Here is a 17,249-nt window from a genome sequence, read left to right as displayed (position 1 = left end):
TTGTTCTCTCTGTGGACTGGCTGCTCTACTCAGGAACATCATCATCACGGCCTGGTGGGCCAGGCTGTGCTCCACTCTCTCCTCCTGCCCCTTCATCTGCTCCCGTGTGCTCTGATCAAATATGTCCATCTCCCAGAGCTGCAGAGTCAATGTCGTCCTTTGGAAAAAAATTCTTTTCGGGGGAGGGGCAGGAATCCACTTAATTTATGGTGCTGGGGCCAGCCTCCCAGACCTCTCCACCGGTTCCCTCCTCCACACCGGGATATTGCGTTCTCACCTTGCGACACTGGGTTGAAGTCTGGTCCCACTTTCCCTGTGGAGATATAAACAATACCCTCCCCTTGGGTGGATTAATGCCCTATGACCCCACTACCCTTTTCTTCCTTGTATTTATCCTTTTGTTTTCCTTTCCCCACCTCCTCCACCATTGTCTACCATGTACATCCCTGGTTTTGGTCTCGTCTCTTTCATACTACCCCGTCTTCACCCCTAAAATGTTTGTATATAGTAGCTTTTTTCCCTGTGCCACTTTTGCTTTTTAAAAAATTTTTTTTAATTCTTACCTCAGCGGACTCATGTTGTACTTGTCCTTTTGTGCCTGACTTACCTCGCTTAGCATGATTTCCTCCAGTTCTTCCCATGCCGCTATGTGCCTCATACGTTCATCACTGCTCTTTAGTGATGCGTAGTATTCCATTGTATGTATATACCACAGTTTTTTAATCCACTCGTCAGTTGATGGAAATTTGGGTTGCTTCCAACTCCTTGCAATTGTGAACTGTGCCGCAATGAACATTGGAGCACAGATGTCTGGTCTTGGTTTGTTTCTTGCCTCTTCTGGGTATATGCCCAGTAGGGGGATTGCTGGGTCATATGGTAACTCTATTTCCATCTGTTTTAAGTATCGCCAGATTGATTTCCATAGTGGCTGTACGTACTTACAGTCCCACCAGCAGTGGATGAGAGTTCCTGTCTCCCCACAGCCCCTCCAACACTTGTTGCTTTCTGATTTTTTGAATTGGGCTACCTTTGAGGGTGTCAGGTGGTACCTCATTGTTGTTTTAATTTGCATTTCTCTTATGGCTAAAGATCGGGAACATTTTCTCATATGTTTTTTGGCCATTCGGATTTCTGCCCCTGTGAAACTTCTGTTTAAGTCCTTTGCCCACCTTTCAAGTGGGCTATTGGTTTTTTTCTTTTTGGAAGCTAGCAGAGTACTGTAGATTTTAGTAATAAGGCCTTTGTCTGATGTGTCATTGCTAAAGATGTTTTCCCAGTCTGTGGACTCTCTTATTACTCTCTTGGTGAATTCTTTAGATGTACACAAGTGTTTTATCTTCAGTATATCCCATTTGTCGATTTGTGCCTCCTCTGTGTTTGTGTCCTTCCCTATTTCTGATAGCCTGTGTATTCCCTGTGCCAAAGTTCTCAAGTTGGTCCCAATTCCCTCATTGATGGCCCTAATAGTTTGGGGTTTAACTTCAAGGTCTGTGATCCACCTTGAGTTTATTCTTGTGCATGGAGTGAGATAAGGGTCTTGCTTCATTTTTCTGCATGTTGATATCCATTTTTTCCAGCACCACTTGTTAAAGAGGGCATCTGCTTCCCATTTGATCTTTTTGGGGCCCTTGTCAAAGATCAGCTGTGTGTATGCTGATGCTTTTATTTCTGGGTTTTCAGTTCTTTTCCATTGGTCTGAGTATCTGTCATTGTACCAATACCATGCAGTTTTGAGAACTGTGGCTGTATAGTATGTGCCAAAGTCAGGTAAAGCAAGCCCTCCCACGGTGTCCTTCTTCTTGAGGAGTTCTCTGCTAATTCTGGGCTTCTTCCCTCTCCATATGAAGTTGGTAATCAGTTTTTCCATTTCTTTGAAGAAAGATGATGGTAATTGTATCGGGATAGCATTAAACTTATATAGTGCCTTTGGCAGAACTGACATCTTAACTATATTAAGTCTCCCAATCCAAGAGCACGGAATATTCTTCCATTTGTTGAGGTCGCTCTTGGTTTCTTGTAATAGTGTTCTATAGTTTTCCCTATATAGATCTTTTGTTTTTTCAGTCAAGTGTATCCCTAGATATTTCAGTTTGTGTTTGGCTATTGTGAAGGGTACCACCTTTTTTATCTCTTCTTCTGTGGTCTTATCTGATGTGTATAACAGTCCGATGGACTTCTGTTTGTTGATCTTGTATCCTGCCACTCTGCCAAACTCCTCTATTGCTTCCAGTACTCCCCTTGTGGAACGTTTGGGATTTTCCATATATAAAATCATATCATCTGCAAATAACGATAGTTTCACCTCTTCCTTCCCCAGACGAATACCTTTGATGTCACTTCTTTGCCTTATGCTGTTAGCTAAAACCTCCAGCACGATATTAAATAGGAGTGGAGACAAGGGGCATCCTTGTCTGGTTCCCTTTTTCAGTGGGATTGTGTTAGTCTTTTCTCCATTGACTACCACTTTGGCTGTTGGTTTTTCATATATAGCTTGTATTGTCTTGAGGAACTTTCCTTCCATTCCTATCTTCGCTAGTGTCTTAAACAGGAATTGGTGTTGGATGTTGTCGAATGCTTTTTCTGCGTCTATTGATATTATCATGTGATTCTTATACTTTTTCATGTCAATGTGACGAATAATACTAATGGTCTTTCGTATGTTGAACCATCCCTGCATCCCTGGTATGAATCCCACTTGGTCATGGTGAATTATTTGTTTTATATACTTTTGTATTCTGTTGGCTAGTATTTTGTTAAGGATTTTTGCATCAATGTTCATTAGGGATATCGGTCTGTAGTTCTCGATTCTTGTGGGATCCTTGCCCGGTTTGGGTATCAGAGTTATACTAGCTTCATAGAAGGAGTTTGGGAGTTTGCCATCTTTTTCTATGTTCTGGAAAAGTTTGTGTAGGATTGGTATTAGTTCTTCCCTGAATGCTTGGTAGAATTCTCCAGTGTATCCATCTGGTCCAGGGGATTTTTTTGTTGGTAATTCCTTGATAACCTTTTCTATTTCTTCTATTGCGATGGGTCTGTTGAGATTTTTGGTGTCCACCGAGGATAGTCTAGGGAGGGATTGTTTTTCCAGGAATCTGTCAATGTCTTCCAAATTGTTGAATTCATTGGAGTACAATCCTTCATAGTATTGTGTAACTATCCTTTTGATTTCATTAGGGTCTGTTGCAATGACCCCTCTTTCATCCCTTATTCTTCCTATTGAGATTTGTTCCCTCCTTTCTTTGGTTAGGTTTGCCAATGGTCTATCGATCCTGTTTATCTTTTCAAAGAACCAACTTTTAGCGATATTAATTTTTTCCAAAGTTTTTTTATTTTCCCTCTCCTGAATCTCAGCCCTGATTTTTATAATTTCTTTTCTTTTGCTATTAGTAGGGTTGTCCTGCTGACTCAGCTCTAGTTTTTGTAAATTTTGTGTCAGCGTATCCGTCATGAGTCTCTCTTCCTTTCTCAGGTGTGCTTGTATTGCTATGAACCTTCCTCTGATGACTGCCTTTGCTGTGTCCCATAAGTTTTGGTACGTCGTGTGCTCATTTTCGTTGGTTTCGAGAAATTTCCTGATTTCGTCTCGGATCTGCACCCGTATGCACTCCTTTTGCAGTAGAGTTATTCATCCTCCAATTATTTGCTCTTATTTTCTTTGTCTTCCTTTTGTTGATTTCCAGTCTTATGGCACAGTGGTCAGAGAGAGAGGTCTGTATTATTTCAATGTGCTTAAATTTATGTAGATTTGCCTTATGCCCCAGCATGTGGTCTATCTTCGAATATGTGCCATGAGGACTTGAAAAGAATGTGAAATTTTTTGTATTTGGCTGAAAAGCTCTGTAAATATCTATTAGGTCAAATTGTCTAATTGTGGAGTTTAGCTCTCTAGTCTCCTTGTTGAGTTTTTTTCCCTGTGATCTATCTTTCTCAGTGAGTGGTGTGTTGAAGTCACTCACTATAATTGTCGAGTCTGTGATTTCTTTCTTAATCTTTTGGAGTGTTTGGTTGACGTATTGAGCTGGTCTCTCATTCGGGGAATATATGTTTACAATGTTTAGTGGTTCATTGTCTATGATTCCCTTGAGCATCATATAGTATCCCTCCTTATCTCTTTTTATGGTTTGCACTTTGAGGTCAATTTTATCTGAGATTAGGATTGCAACCCCTGCTTTTTTGTATTGCTGTTTGCTTGGTAGGTCCTTCTCCAGCCTTTGATTCTCAGCCTAATTTTTGTCTGTAGCCTTGAGATGTGTCTCCTGTAGGCATCAGATTGATGGGTTGTGTTTTCAAAGTCAGTCTGCTAGTTTCAGTCTTTTAATGCCTGAGTTCAGGCCATTGGTATTCAGGGTTATTATCTCCATGTGCGGACTCTGTGATGCCATTTTATACTTTTGTGTTGGGAGTTTTCCTACTTTCCTTTCTCATTAGTGTGTGTTATGTGTGTGTGTGTGTGTGTGTGTGTGTGTGTGTGTGTGTGTGTGTGTCATCCTTGACTTCTTTCCATCCTTGAACTATTGCTATCTTGGCGTCTTTTTTTTCTTTGTTGCCCTCTGGGTGAGGTTGTTCTATGCCAAGGTCTTATTTATGCTTGGTGAGTGCAAGGATCTTTTGTAAGGCTGGGTTTGTTCTTACGTATTCTTTGAGTTTTTCCTTGTCTGGGAAGACTCTTACTTCTCCATCAATCTTGATCGATAATTTGGCTGGGGAGAATATTCTTGGATTTGCGTTGTTTTCCTTCAGTTTTGGGAATATGGTACTCCACTCTCTCCTCCTTTTCATAGTTTCTGCTGATAGGTCTGAGCATATTCTTATGTGGGAACCTTTATATGTGATTGCTTCTTTTTCCCCAGCTGCTCTCATGATTTTCTCCTTTTCCTCAAAGTTGGATAGTTTAACTCTTATGTGCCTTGGTGATTTCCTTTTGGGGTTCAATCTTGCTGGTGTTCTTTCAGCCTCCTGAATGGTTGTTGGTTTTCATTCTTTAGGCTTGTTATATTTTCCTCTAAGAATTCTCTCGCTATTGTTGCAGATGACTTCTTTGTTGTGTCTTTCTCTGGTAAGCCAATAATTCTAATGTTGTTCTGCTTCATAGCATCAGCCATAGCTCTTAGGTTTTCTTCAGCTTCTCTGAAGATCTTATTAGATTTTTGTTCACGTTTATTAAAGTCTGCTGGCTGTCCTCCAAGTCACTGATGCATTTCTCTGATTCCTCCAATCAATTCTCAAGGACCATGTTTCTGCTACTGTTTTTTGTTATCTCCTCTCTAAGCTCCTGTATTTCCCTTTGGCGTATGGCTTTTATCTCCTCCATCATTTCATCCTTTTTCTGTATTGTTTCCCTCATATCCTGTATGACACCAAGCAGCATTCTGAGAATTTCTTTGTGTGGCATCTCAAAGTCTGCTTCTTCTATGTATCTTGTTATGTTCAGGACACCATCTGTCTTTGCCTTTTGTTTCTCCTGTTTTATCATTGAGGTCATTGAGGCTGATGGCTGTTTACGTTGAGTTGTTTTAAAGGGACCAGGTGCCATGTTCCAGGCTCTCTCTACGAGACTTATAGGAATGCTTCTTTGAACTGCCTACAGCTGATTTTACTATGGGATTAACCTACCACTTTATCATCCTGTGGCTTCCCTATCAGGGTAGTGCCCCAGAAGGCTGGTCGGTTGCCTGCCTTGGTGTTGCAGAGTTTGGGCTGAACTTCCTGAAATTGCTTGGAATGTGGATAAGTGTTGGTTGAGCTGCCTCATGTCCCCAGGTACACAGGCAGGCTAGCCTTGGGCTACCTATGCAGGGTGGAACTCACCTAAGTGGGTGTGGCACAGGCATAAATGCCCTAGGGCAAAGGGAGTGTTCTGTAGGTCAGCAGTGGTGTATGAGAGAACAGAAGAAAAAAAAGAGCAGGAGAAAAATTAAAAAGTAAGACCGTTTAGACTGTACAGGTTTATAGGGAAGCGAGGGAAGCAAAAGCAACTATATAGCTGAGTCCCACTCCCCGCCTGTGGATCTGCAGGGACTTACTCCCTGCCCCAAATCCCAGTGGCAAGCCGCAGCTGAGCCGCAAGAAGAGTCACAAGAAAGCCACTGAGCAGCCCTTAAAGAAGTGGGGGGGACAGAGAGCAGAGATGTAAACGGAAGCAACAATGTAGCTGAACCCCCATCCCCCCAGCTGAAGGTTCCTGTCCCTGCCCTGAGGCAGGCAGGGGGAAACGGTGGCTTTGTTGAGACCAAGCCCCACTACAGACGCCAAATGGTCCTGGCTCAGGCAGATATAGTGGCTGGGCTCCATTTGGTCCTGGCTCTGGCAGATACAGTTGCTGGCCTAAGGCCAAGTCCCAGCCGGATTCCACTGAGGTAAGCCAAAAGCCCCCAACCTGTCAAAGCCCCGCTGGTCTGTGCCTACTTATCTTTATGATGCTCCTCCTGCGATCCAGCTGCGTTGAATTTCCCTCTAAGCAACTCTCCTAGGCTGGATTCTGTGGAGTCCCTCTGGTATGTGTCACTCTGTTGCCATCTTCCCGTAAGTCTGTAAATTATTTTTCTTATAAAAATTACAGAACCGGGTCGCGGCCGGGGTCGGGGCCGTGGACGAGGCCGCGGGGCTCGCGGGGGCAAAGCCGAAGACAAGGAGTGGCTCCCTGTCACCAATCTGGGTCGTCTGGTCAAGGACATGAAGATCAAGTCCCTGGAGGAGATCTATCTGTTCTCCCTGCCCATCAAGGAGTCTGAGATCATTGACTTCTTCCTGGGGATGGCTCTCAAGGACGAGGTCCTAAAGATCATGCCTGTGCAGAAGCAGACCCGAGCCGGCCAGCGCACCAGGTTCAAGGCCTTCGTTGCCATCGGGGACTACAATGGGCACGTTGGCCTGGGTGTCAAGTGCTCCAAGGAAGTCGCCACCGCCATCCGAGGGGTCATCATCCTGGCCAAGCTGTCCATTGTCCCGGTGCGGCGAGGCTACTGGGGCAACAAGATTGGCAAGCCCCACACGGTCCCTTGCAAGGTGACCGGCCGCTGTGGGTCTGTGCTGGTGCGACTCATCCCTGCCCCCAGGGGCACTGGCATCGTCTCAGCCCCTGTGCCCAAGAAACTGCTGATGATGGCAGGGATTGATGACTGCTACACGTCGGCTAGGGGCTGCACAGCCACCCTGGGCAACTTTGCCAAAGCCACCTTTGATGCCATCTCCAAGACGTACAGCTATCTGACCCCTGACCTCTGGAAAGAGACCGTGTTCACCAAGTCTCCCTACCAGGAATTCACTGACCATCTTGTGAAGACCCACACCAGAGTCTCCATGCAGAGGACCCAGGCTCCAGCTGTGGCTACCACATAGTCAATTTTATATAAAATGTAATAAAGTGAATTGAGCCTGCAAAAAAAAAAAATTACAGAACCTTATGAGTGGTTTTATGTCCTTATTGATAAGGACAACAAGCAATCTCTGCACTGCCTGCTAAGGGGATAACCAAAGGACCTGTTAGGTCTCTCTCTCCGGGACTAGATTTCAGCCCGGTCTTTGGCTCTACTCGAGAAAGATTTCACGCCGAAGCCAGGCTTGTGATCCAAGTGAATTTACTGAGAGTTAAAAGAAGCTTCAGGTTTTATGTGGCACCCACAGGAGTCCTTTGACCATGCAGCCTGGCAGAGACTGCCCCAGGTCACGCAAGGATCCCTCTCCTCCCACGAAATGACCAGACCTGCCAAGCAAGGGTTCCCGGGGGAGGCGTGGTGAATGATACCAGATCTATCCCATTGGCTGAATTGCAATCACCTGGCCCAGGTGGGCTGCTCCAGGTGTAACGCCCATCCGACAGATTTGTCCTATGCTGGCTCTCCTGGGCATGCGTAAAGGGACTTCCCAATTCCCTAGGCTAAGCTGCCTAACAGACCCTGTGAAAGAAGATTCTCTAACACCTTAATCTTGAAGCCACGCCCTATTAAACATCTGGTATCAGACTGTACCAAAGATAATTCTCACCCAGAGCAGCATCCCTGATAAAACTGAAGGGAACGAGGTATGCAAACGAAAGACAAATTAAGTAAATAATTAGAGAGCTGACTGACTATTTCTGCAGAGCGGCAGCACCCTCCAATTTGAAACTTCCATGAAAAACCTAGAAGTGTTCCCCTAAGCAATATGTCTTCTCACCTCAAGAGGGGGACCCACTGTCCTTCCAGAGTGAAGGGTATCTTATCTCCGCTTAAGGTGTTTTTCACAATTCACAAGAGAAACCCGTTTTTTTCTTTTGAAGTGACTCTGTGCTTTAATAATCTCATGGCTTAACTCTTTGCTATCGTGTGTGTGTGTGTGTGTGTGTGTGTGTGTGTGTGTGTCCGCGCGCGCGAAGCTTAGCTCCAGACCCGAACCAACCACATGAGTTTTGAACTTACTAGTTCCTCCGTTCCTCCAAGGGTGAAAGGCTGGGAACAGAACTTCTCGATTTACAGTCTCAGAAATCCTAAACAGGGTCACTGGGAAATAGAATCGAATCCATGGTAATGGGTTGATGAAGTCTTACCACCCGTTATTCTTCCCCCACTCCCCAATAAGCCCGACACTCTCTTTCTGTTCCCTCTTTGACCCTTGGGAAGAAATCCAGCCCTGGGAGCCATGTGTATATGTTGTAGCAGCAAGGTGGCCTGGAGTCCATGTGTCAAGGTTGTCTTTATCACAGCATGCATCTCCGTAAGGCTGTTGTTAGGTGACCTCAAACTGATTTTGATCATAGTGACCCTTTGTACTATAGCAGAACAAAACACTGCCCAATCCTGTGTCATGCTCAAAATTGTTCTTATACTTGAATCCATTGTTGCAATCACTGTGTCAATCCATCTCATTGAGGGCCTTTCTCTTTTTTTGGATACCCTTCTGCTTTACCAAGCATGATGTCCTTCTTCAGATATTGATCTCTGCTGAAATCATGTACAAAGTATGTAAAACAAAGTGACACAATCCATTTCTCTAAAGCATATTCTGGGTGATGGTTGATCAACATGATAAATCCAAGTAATACAGCTGAATACAACATATGAAAAAATTTGAAAAGTACAATTATGTGATGCTATATAGTTACCACAATAAACAGCTTAAAAAGTAACTGACACATGAAAATTTCATCAGACAGCCAGGCACTGAGCGGAATACTTGTCATAACAATAATTTATTAACATATGATATAAAATCTGAAGAGAAGTTATGGTATAAATCAGAAATTTGAATCTGTGTGTGTATATTTACTAGTACTAGCACTCTGATTGTCAGTGAAGATAATTCTTAAAAGTCAATAATAGTAGACATGCATTATAAGTTTGCAATATAGGCAAATGTAAGTGTTATAACAAAGAGGGAACAGGTAGGAGAGAGGAATGGGACATTTTGACCGGTGCAACTAAGGAGTAGGTTCTAACAGTGCACCTTTAGCTAGCCTCGTGTCTCCAAGTTTTTAATACTGTGACCTACGATATGTAGGAAGCACTCAACTTATTAATATTTATTTACATCTATGTAGAGTGATGATAAACAAGTGCTTTCCTGTCTCAATACCATGACCCAATAAGACAACCAAGGAAACACCAATTTCTTCTCTGAAATGAGAAATGAGAAGATTATCAAGGGTATGCTCTCTCTGTGACTTGCATGAAGGGAATTTCATGATAAAAACTCCTCTTATCTCTACAAACTTTTTTTAAACATTTTATTAGGGGCTCATACAACTCTTATCACAATCCATACATATACATACATCAATTATGTAAAGCACATCCATACATTCTTTTCCTTAATCATTTTCAAAGCATTTGCTCTCCACTTAAACACTTTGCATCAGGTCCTCTTTTGTTTTCCCTCCCTCCCCACTCCCCACTCCCATATGAGCCCTTGATAATTTATAGATTGTTATTGTCTCCACAAATTTTTATGGGTATTTAGCAACTCAAACCACTCAGTAGAGTTCAATGGAAGAATTTTCCTGTGCCTCGTTCTTTATTAATTATGACAGTATTAAGAGAAAAGTTTCATTTCTTATATGAAATACATTTCAGTTACAGATGGAATACTGAAAAATAAGTACAATTACTTGCTGTGTGTTTGAAATCCAAAATATAGCACACATCACAAAATGTAAAACAAATAGGGAATATGGATAAAAGTCTCAGAAAGAAGATAGGTAGAATTTCTCTGTTGTCAATTCTTCTAAGAAAGACTCCAGAAGAGGAGGAGGAGTATTGATCAAAATCAAATATTAATTTATTACACATAAGTATGACAATAGTTTGATAAGTACAATTATCAATTGAATCTGTAAAACAACATATCCCAAGCCTCTGTGTCTGTGTCGATAATCAAATAAGACCAAGCAACCTTTACTAAAAAGACATGAAAGTGAGTAATCCCTGAGAACTTGCTCTTCCCACTTCTTTGTCTTAACGACAGGGAATATGAAGGATCAAGGTACCCTTCAACAGGTCACTTCATAAAGCTCCAGCTCTGATATTGTAGGTCTTGCCAGTGGCTAAGAGAGACAGACTCTCTTATGGTCAATTTTGTATCCATGATATATAATGTGATCTTTCTGGACCTTTGATGCACTTCACAATAGGTTTTAAAAGTCAGTTTTAGATTTTACTCTCTTTTTTCACCCTCAAGGTCATCCAAGGGGGCTTCAAAAGATTTATGAAATAATTACATTATCTTTTCATTCTATTTTTCCAAGAATGTTATTCCTTGAATCATTGGATGAACACACTCCCACTCTCAGGGGTCCCCTCTGCATTTTCACCCACTAGGCATTTCCCAAGTACGATTCACACAAACTTATTTCTGCCGCCGTTTTGCATTTTGTAAGAACAAAACTAACACATACTCTTAAACATTGCCAAATATAAACTGAAACACACCCCTGAATAAGGGGACCTTGTTGAACAGAGAGAAAGAAATGAATCCAGGACAAAAATAGACCCCAACCAGTGCTGAGTCTGATATGCATAATTCCAAATGAAGAGGAGGTCACATGTGAACCACATCCTGTTTTCTCTGTTACTCTTCATAATCTAGCCATCCACTGGACTCTAACCTGAACCTCAGTGAGTGTCCTCATTGGGGAATGCTCTGTGGTTTCTGCTCTGAGTTGAACATTTCAGAAGCAGGTCACTAGACCTTTCTCCTAAAGCATCACTGGCTGCCCCCCTGCACCACACCAGACACGCTCTCTGCCATGAATCTAATGGGAGTAGACTGCTCAGGTTTCCATAATCCTGGTACCCCTTGCAGAGTAATTTCACTTTAATAAGAGGCAATCAAAACATTGTTTTCTACATGTGACCATATTTCTCCTGTTACAACTTTTGTATTCACAGATCTCAGAGCATGTCATCATAAAAAAAATATACAGATCTTCTGGGGAAACTGTGACATGGAGAAGAATCCTCAGAACACACTAGGAAACCAAATGTAGAACTCCATCTGCACCTGCTCTTGAGAATGAATCCTGTGCTCTGTGGGGCAGGGGGGTACCCTGAACTCAGACCACTTCTTGCAGGGGAGGTTTGTGGCTGACTTCTTCTCATTGTGTCTCTCACACAGTAATACACAGCAGTGTCCTCAATTTTCAGGCTATTCATTTGAAGATGCAGCATATTTTTGGCATTGTCTCTGGAGATGGTGAACCGCTCCTTTACTGAATCTGCATAGTATGTGATATCACCATTAGGTCTGATGTATGAGACCCACTCCAGGACTTTCCCTGGAGCCTGGCGGAACCAGCTCATGCCATAGTCACTGAAGCGGAATCCAGAAGCTGCACAGGAGAGTCTCAGAGACCCTTCAGGCTCACTCAAGTCGCCCCCAGATTCCACTAGCTGCACATCACATCGGACACCTGCAAAAACAGAGACCCTGATCGAGAAAACCATCATGCACACCGTATGATTCTCACACTTGCCCATTCACACACACTTGCTTTCCATAAACTGACCTGTTAAAATCCCAACAAGAAAAAAACAGCTCAGTACAGAGTCCATGGTGACTGCTATAGTAACTGAATTGGGACACCTGGGAATTGCGTCGCTGGGGTTCCTCTCCCACGGTTGCAGCATTGGGGCTGAGCTGCTTTTATTCAGCAGATGGAGAGGTTCTATTTGCATACCCCCCTCCTTATAGCAATGTGAGGAGTTGTATGTACTTGGAAGGCAAGTATGAGAGCGCTATGGGAGTTGGGTAGGACAAAATAAAAACAGACTGAAACAAAGGATTTATTATGTGACTCTAGCATGTTAAACTGCGTGAACCCAGAAATTTAATTTAAATGTAAGCAGAAAAATGTGTGTGGAGGTGATTTTATCACCTCTATTTTATATTTCAATGCACTGAAGTGTTAAAACTGTGCTGTGCAATGCTCAAGGGACATACATTGTAATCCTGTTCAAAGTTCTTTGAATTTTATCAACACAAAAAGTCAGAAGGGACAAGATCATTGTGCTAAACGGTAGATGATGTAAGATTTCCATATGGAATTATCTTAGGTCTGCCCATAATATGCTATAGAATATGTTGCTAGAAGAAAAAAAACATGTATATGTATATACATTTAACCCAAGTAATCAGTATGTTTACTTTTAAAACATCTGTCAAGTGTACCCATTTGCAAACCAAAAACATCATCAAAACCTCTAAGCAGAAATCTCTGCCTAATTAATGAGTCCTGTACATGTTAGGACACCACTGTTTTGGTAGAACCTTCTTTATGAAAGAAACCGGCATGAGACTAAGATGAGTGTGCTACTAAGAGAACTAGTCCCAAACAATCACAGAAATATAAATACTAACAAAAGCTACCTAAAAGAAGAAAAACAAAGCGAGAGCAATGCCTTTCATATCTCCAAAATCAGTGAAATAGCTAGCATCAACAACCAGAGATATAAAGAACTTATAAAATAAAAATTATCAGCAGTGCAAAAATGGAAAGACATAGAATCATCTGAGTGGGCTCACGCTCCAGATTTTATGCACAGAGTCAACGAAGGAAGCTGAGAAGGAGACACTCATGTGGCAACCAGCTGTGAAAGGTGGCACTCATAAATATCGCCAATGTGTGGATGCCATCTGCTCATTTCCATTGATAATTCCTTCAAAGTCATGGCACTTTGGGGTGTTGTGGGATATATTTTGTATTTTTTGGTCCCTAGATAAGTTTAAAATATTGATAGACTGCAGAAAAACACATTCTCATTACTTCACATTTGTAGTTATTACATATAGTTATTTATCAATGGGGAATAGTTAATATTAGAGTTCTAATTAAAATGGAGACTTAGTGTGAAATATTAAAATGGTACAAATGTAAAGAATACATGATTTCTCAAGTGTGTTGAATACTAATTGCAACAGAGTGCATTTCCACAATGGATATCTTGTAGACCACTCATGAATGTAAAGAAAGCATACTGAGACACTTTGTAAGATGAAATAATAGGAACTTCACATAAATTCTGGGTAGACTTGTACATTGTGGGATCTGAGTTTGTTTGGGTAAAATGTGTATTTGTGTGTATGTGTTGGGCATGTAATAGAGAACATGAAATATGGATACTAACAAGAGCTACCCAACAAAAGAAGAAGAACATAGAAGAAGAGCAAAGGGAAAGCAATGGGAAAGTTATTTCCTTTGCAAGAAACTGGAAGAGAATAATTTAAGGAACCCTTCCCCACACTCTCGCTGAACATCCTTAACAGGAAGTTCCTGTGATCCTTGAATCTTCAGTGCACCCTGAAGACTAGCTCCCTCCCAAAAATACTGCCAGGGGACCTGTTTTTCTGAAGTCTCATCTTCCCCTTCCTGTGTGTCTTAAAAGACTAAAACAGGGCCATAGTCCCAAAGGACACAGAGCTTAATAGCAGGAGGAACTGGTTTCTGAATCTGTAGATAGAGATGGAAAGTCTTCTGCCCAATGAAGGTTGATGACTGGGCATCAAGGTCTACATTAAGTCATGCAGTGAGCTCTGTGGGTGCATGAACCTGTGCCCAGAATAGGAATGCAAGGTAGAAAGTGTCTAAGCTCCATGGATACACTTTGAGACTCTGAAGAAAGGACTTCTGCTTCTTTCAAGCCTTATCCCAATATTAACTCTGATGCCACCTGCCATCACTCATTCAATAATAAAGTCATTCATTACAGGTTTACAAAATGCCTCTATATTCTCAGGACCCATCGGTCCAGAGAGTTCTGCTCAACTACATTTTCTCCAGGTGCCCTAGGGTTTTCACTCTGAACTCACACTAGGGATACATCCCATTGTCTGTTTTGGCACAGGTGATTAATTATATGCATCTACCTAGGTACTTTTGATTCAAATTTCTGTCCTATCTTCTGCTCAAGAGACCAGAGACGATTTATTCTCAGCTATCTTTTGGTAAAGACTCTTCAGATTGGGGGTGGGGGGATCTCGCTGTTTAAGTGGAAACCATACATTCTTAGAGAAATCTTGCCTTTACCATCCCACATGCTTCTGCAATTATCCTAATATGTATACGATCATGAATATCCACTACCTTCTCCGATTTCCACAGAAGAAACAGCATGTGGAGTATGCAGGCTGGTGAGAACATAGTAGGTACCATGTATGTTGGCGCTGAAACATGAAGCACCCTCTCTCAGTTCATCACCCCAAAATATAGGTGTGTCCTTACCCTGTGGCCTGTTTTATCTTCACCTGCAAATACCTGCTCACAGCTACATAAGGTTGAGTCTTGAGTGGTGTGCTGCCAATGATATGTGCCAGGTAAGTCATAAGTTGGTTTATTTCTCAAGCAAGTGGGTCATTTAGTGGTGTTCCCATGCTCCTCCATTTCTCCCTATATCCCAAAGTCGTCTTCAGTGAACTCTTACAGTGAAATCCTAAATTTTAATATACCTAACCTTTAAATATGGAGACACTCTCGATTCTATGGGGCTTTAGTACTTGACCTCAGGCCACACTAAATCTTTATACTTTTGCTAGAAGTTTTGACCCTGAAGGCACATCTTCCCTTCACATTGATCAAACACAATCTGAACGCTATAGAGCTGACATGAAAGAAGGTACTGAAGGAAGATGGTGAGGGGTCTCATGGCATTTTCACTAATTACATTTGGTATGTTTAAATTCAGACAGCCAATTGTTTCAATCATGGACTAGCATTTCGATCAGACTCAGGGTGACCCATCAGAAAACCCAGGTTCTGAAAAGGTTCAATGACTGAAATAGTTGGAACCATTAGCCCCATAGCATCGTGGAACAGTGGTCACTTCAGGACTGTGCTTCTCAAGTTCTCACCCCTGAGGATGTGGAAGACAGTGGTTCCTCTCCTGGTGCATTTGAGAGCTCTGATCAAAGCCAAGGTATTCTCCAAGGAGATTATATATATGAAAGTTGTGTCTGTGTGTGTGTATAGATAGATAGATAGATAGATATTAAATAAGGAAGACCAAGAAGAATTAATGCATTTGAGTTGTAGTGCTGAAGAAGAATATTTAAAGTACCTTGGACTGCTAAAAGGACAAACTGATCTGTGTTGGAAGAAACACCGTGAGAGTGCTCTTTAGAGGCATGGATGACAAGATTTCGTCTTGCATGCTTTGGACACATTGTCAAGAGAGACCAGTCCCTGGGAAGGACATCATGTTTGGTAAAGTGAAAGCGCATCAAAAAGAAGAAGGCCCTCAGTGAGATGGATTGACACAGTGGCTACATCAATCAACAGGCTCTGACATGGAAACAATTCTGAGGATGACACAGGACTGTGCAGTATTTTATTTTGTTGTTTGTAAAGATCCTATGGGTTGTAATGGACTTGATGGCACCTAACAACAACTTTTGTTATCATATGTGATAAATTTAAAAACAAACAAAAAATAAAACAAAAACTCCCTGCTGTCAACTCATACTCACAGTGACCCTATATCAGCATCCCAAGGCTGTACATCTTTACAGAGCATGTTAGGTTTGAACGGTTGACTTTGAAGGTAGCAGCCCAAGACATAATCCACAGCTTGTGGCCTACTATGTGCTTACGTATTCAATTTTAGGCAGTCCCAGTTGCCTGATTTGTCGTGTGTGTGTATGTGTGTGTGTGTGTGTTTTATTTCTGGGTGGTAGTGTATTTATAGCAAGTTTTATAATCCCCACATTTGGACACTTTTCTCCAAAGATCTTCTTAGATTTGGCCTCAAATTCAAGTCTTTGTTCAATCTTGAGCAAGTTTTTATATCTGGTGGAATAATGGGTCCCTTTCAGTTTCCTTCAGACACATATTAAGGCTTTTTTAACCACCATTTGTTAAAGAGACCATCTCTTCACATTTAATGTATTTTAACCTGTCATCAAAGATCAGTTACTTGCAGGTACATGGATTTACTTGACTGCTGAATCATGTTCCATTGACATACATGCCTGTCAGTGTACATATCTTCCTCCAGCCAATTGGAGGAAGAGCAGCTATCATATGCAGATGATACAACCTTGCTTACTGAAGCTGAAGAGTACTTGCAGCCCGTAATGATGATGATCAAATACTGCAATCTTCAATATTAAGTATAACTGCACCAAAATAAAGCAAAATCTCCACACCTGGGCCAAAAGTCCAGCTCATGATAAGTGAGACAGAGATTGAAATTGTGAAAGCTTTCATTTTAGTTGTATATACAAAGTAAATAGAATTAGCATTCAAAGGATCAAATGATGTGCAGTATTAGACAAATTTGAGACTTAGATCCTATTGACATGTTTAAAATAAAGTCAAAGATGCCACATGCAGAGCTAAGGTGTTCCTGGTCCAAACCCACGGACACTGAGTTTATTCTGACTCCTAGTGAACCTAAGGATTGAGTCGATCTGCTTCATGGGGTTTCCAAGGCTATAACCATTTCCAGAATCAGACTGTGCCCTGTTTGCCCATATTTATTTCTGTGGAGCGACTGCTCCATTCCAAACCATCACCTTTCAGGTAACAGATTATCGCTTTACCCATGAAACATCAGAATCCCCTGTGCCTGACATAAACCGTTATGTTTCAGTTACTTCATATGCATAAAAGCTAGCTATTTACAGATAATGCCTATATTCCAGATTTGTTGCGTGGATCATATGTATAAATTTAAGTGCATGATGTTATAAAATGTGTAAATAAGTAAAATCCAATGTGGAATATTATCAATGCCCTATCCATCACATAATATTTCCTTTAGACTATTTTAGGAAACAGTTGATTT

General features: G+C 41.8%; 1 pseudogene; it reads left to right on the top strand.

The window, feature by feature from the left end:
• Nucleotides 1-6,637: 6,637 nt before the first annotated feature.
• On the top strand, nt 6,638-7,390 carry LOC142430695 (small ribosomal subunit protein uS5 pseudogene; annotated as a pseudogene).
• Nucleotides 7,391-17,249: the final 9,859 nt, after the last annotated feature.

Source organism: Tenrec ecaudatus, chromosome 17, assembly GCF_050624435.1.
Source record: "Tenrec ecaudatus isolate mTenEca1 chromosome 17, mTenEca1.hap1, whole genome shotgun sequence".
Lineage (NCBI taxonomy): Eukaryota > Metazoa > Chordata > Mammalia > Afrosoricida > Tenrecidae > Tenrec > Tenrec ecaudatus.
This window is presented reverse-complemented; position numbering and strand designations above follow the sequence as displayed.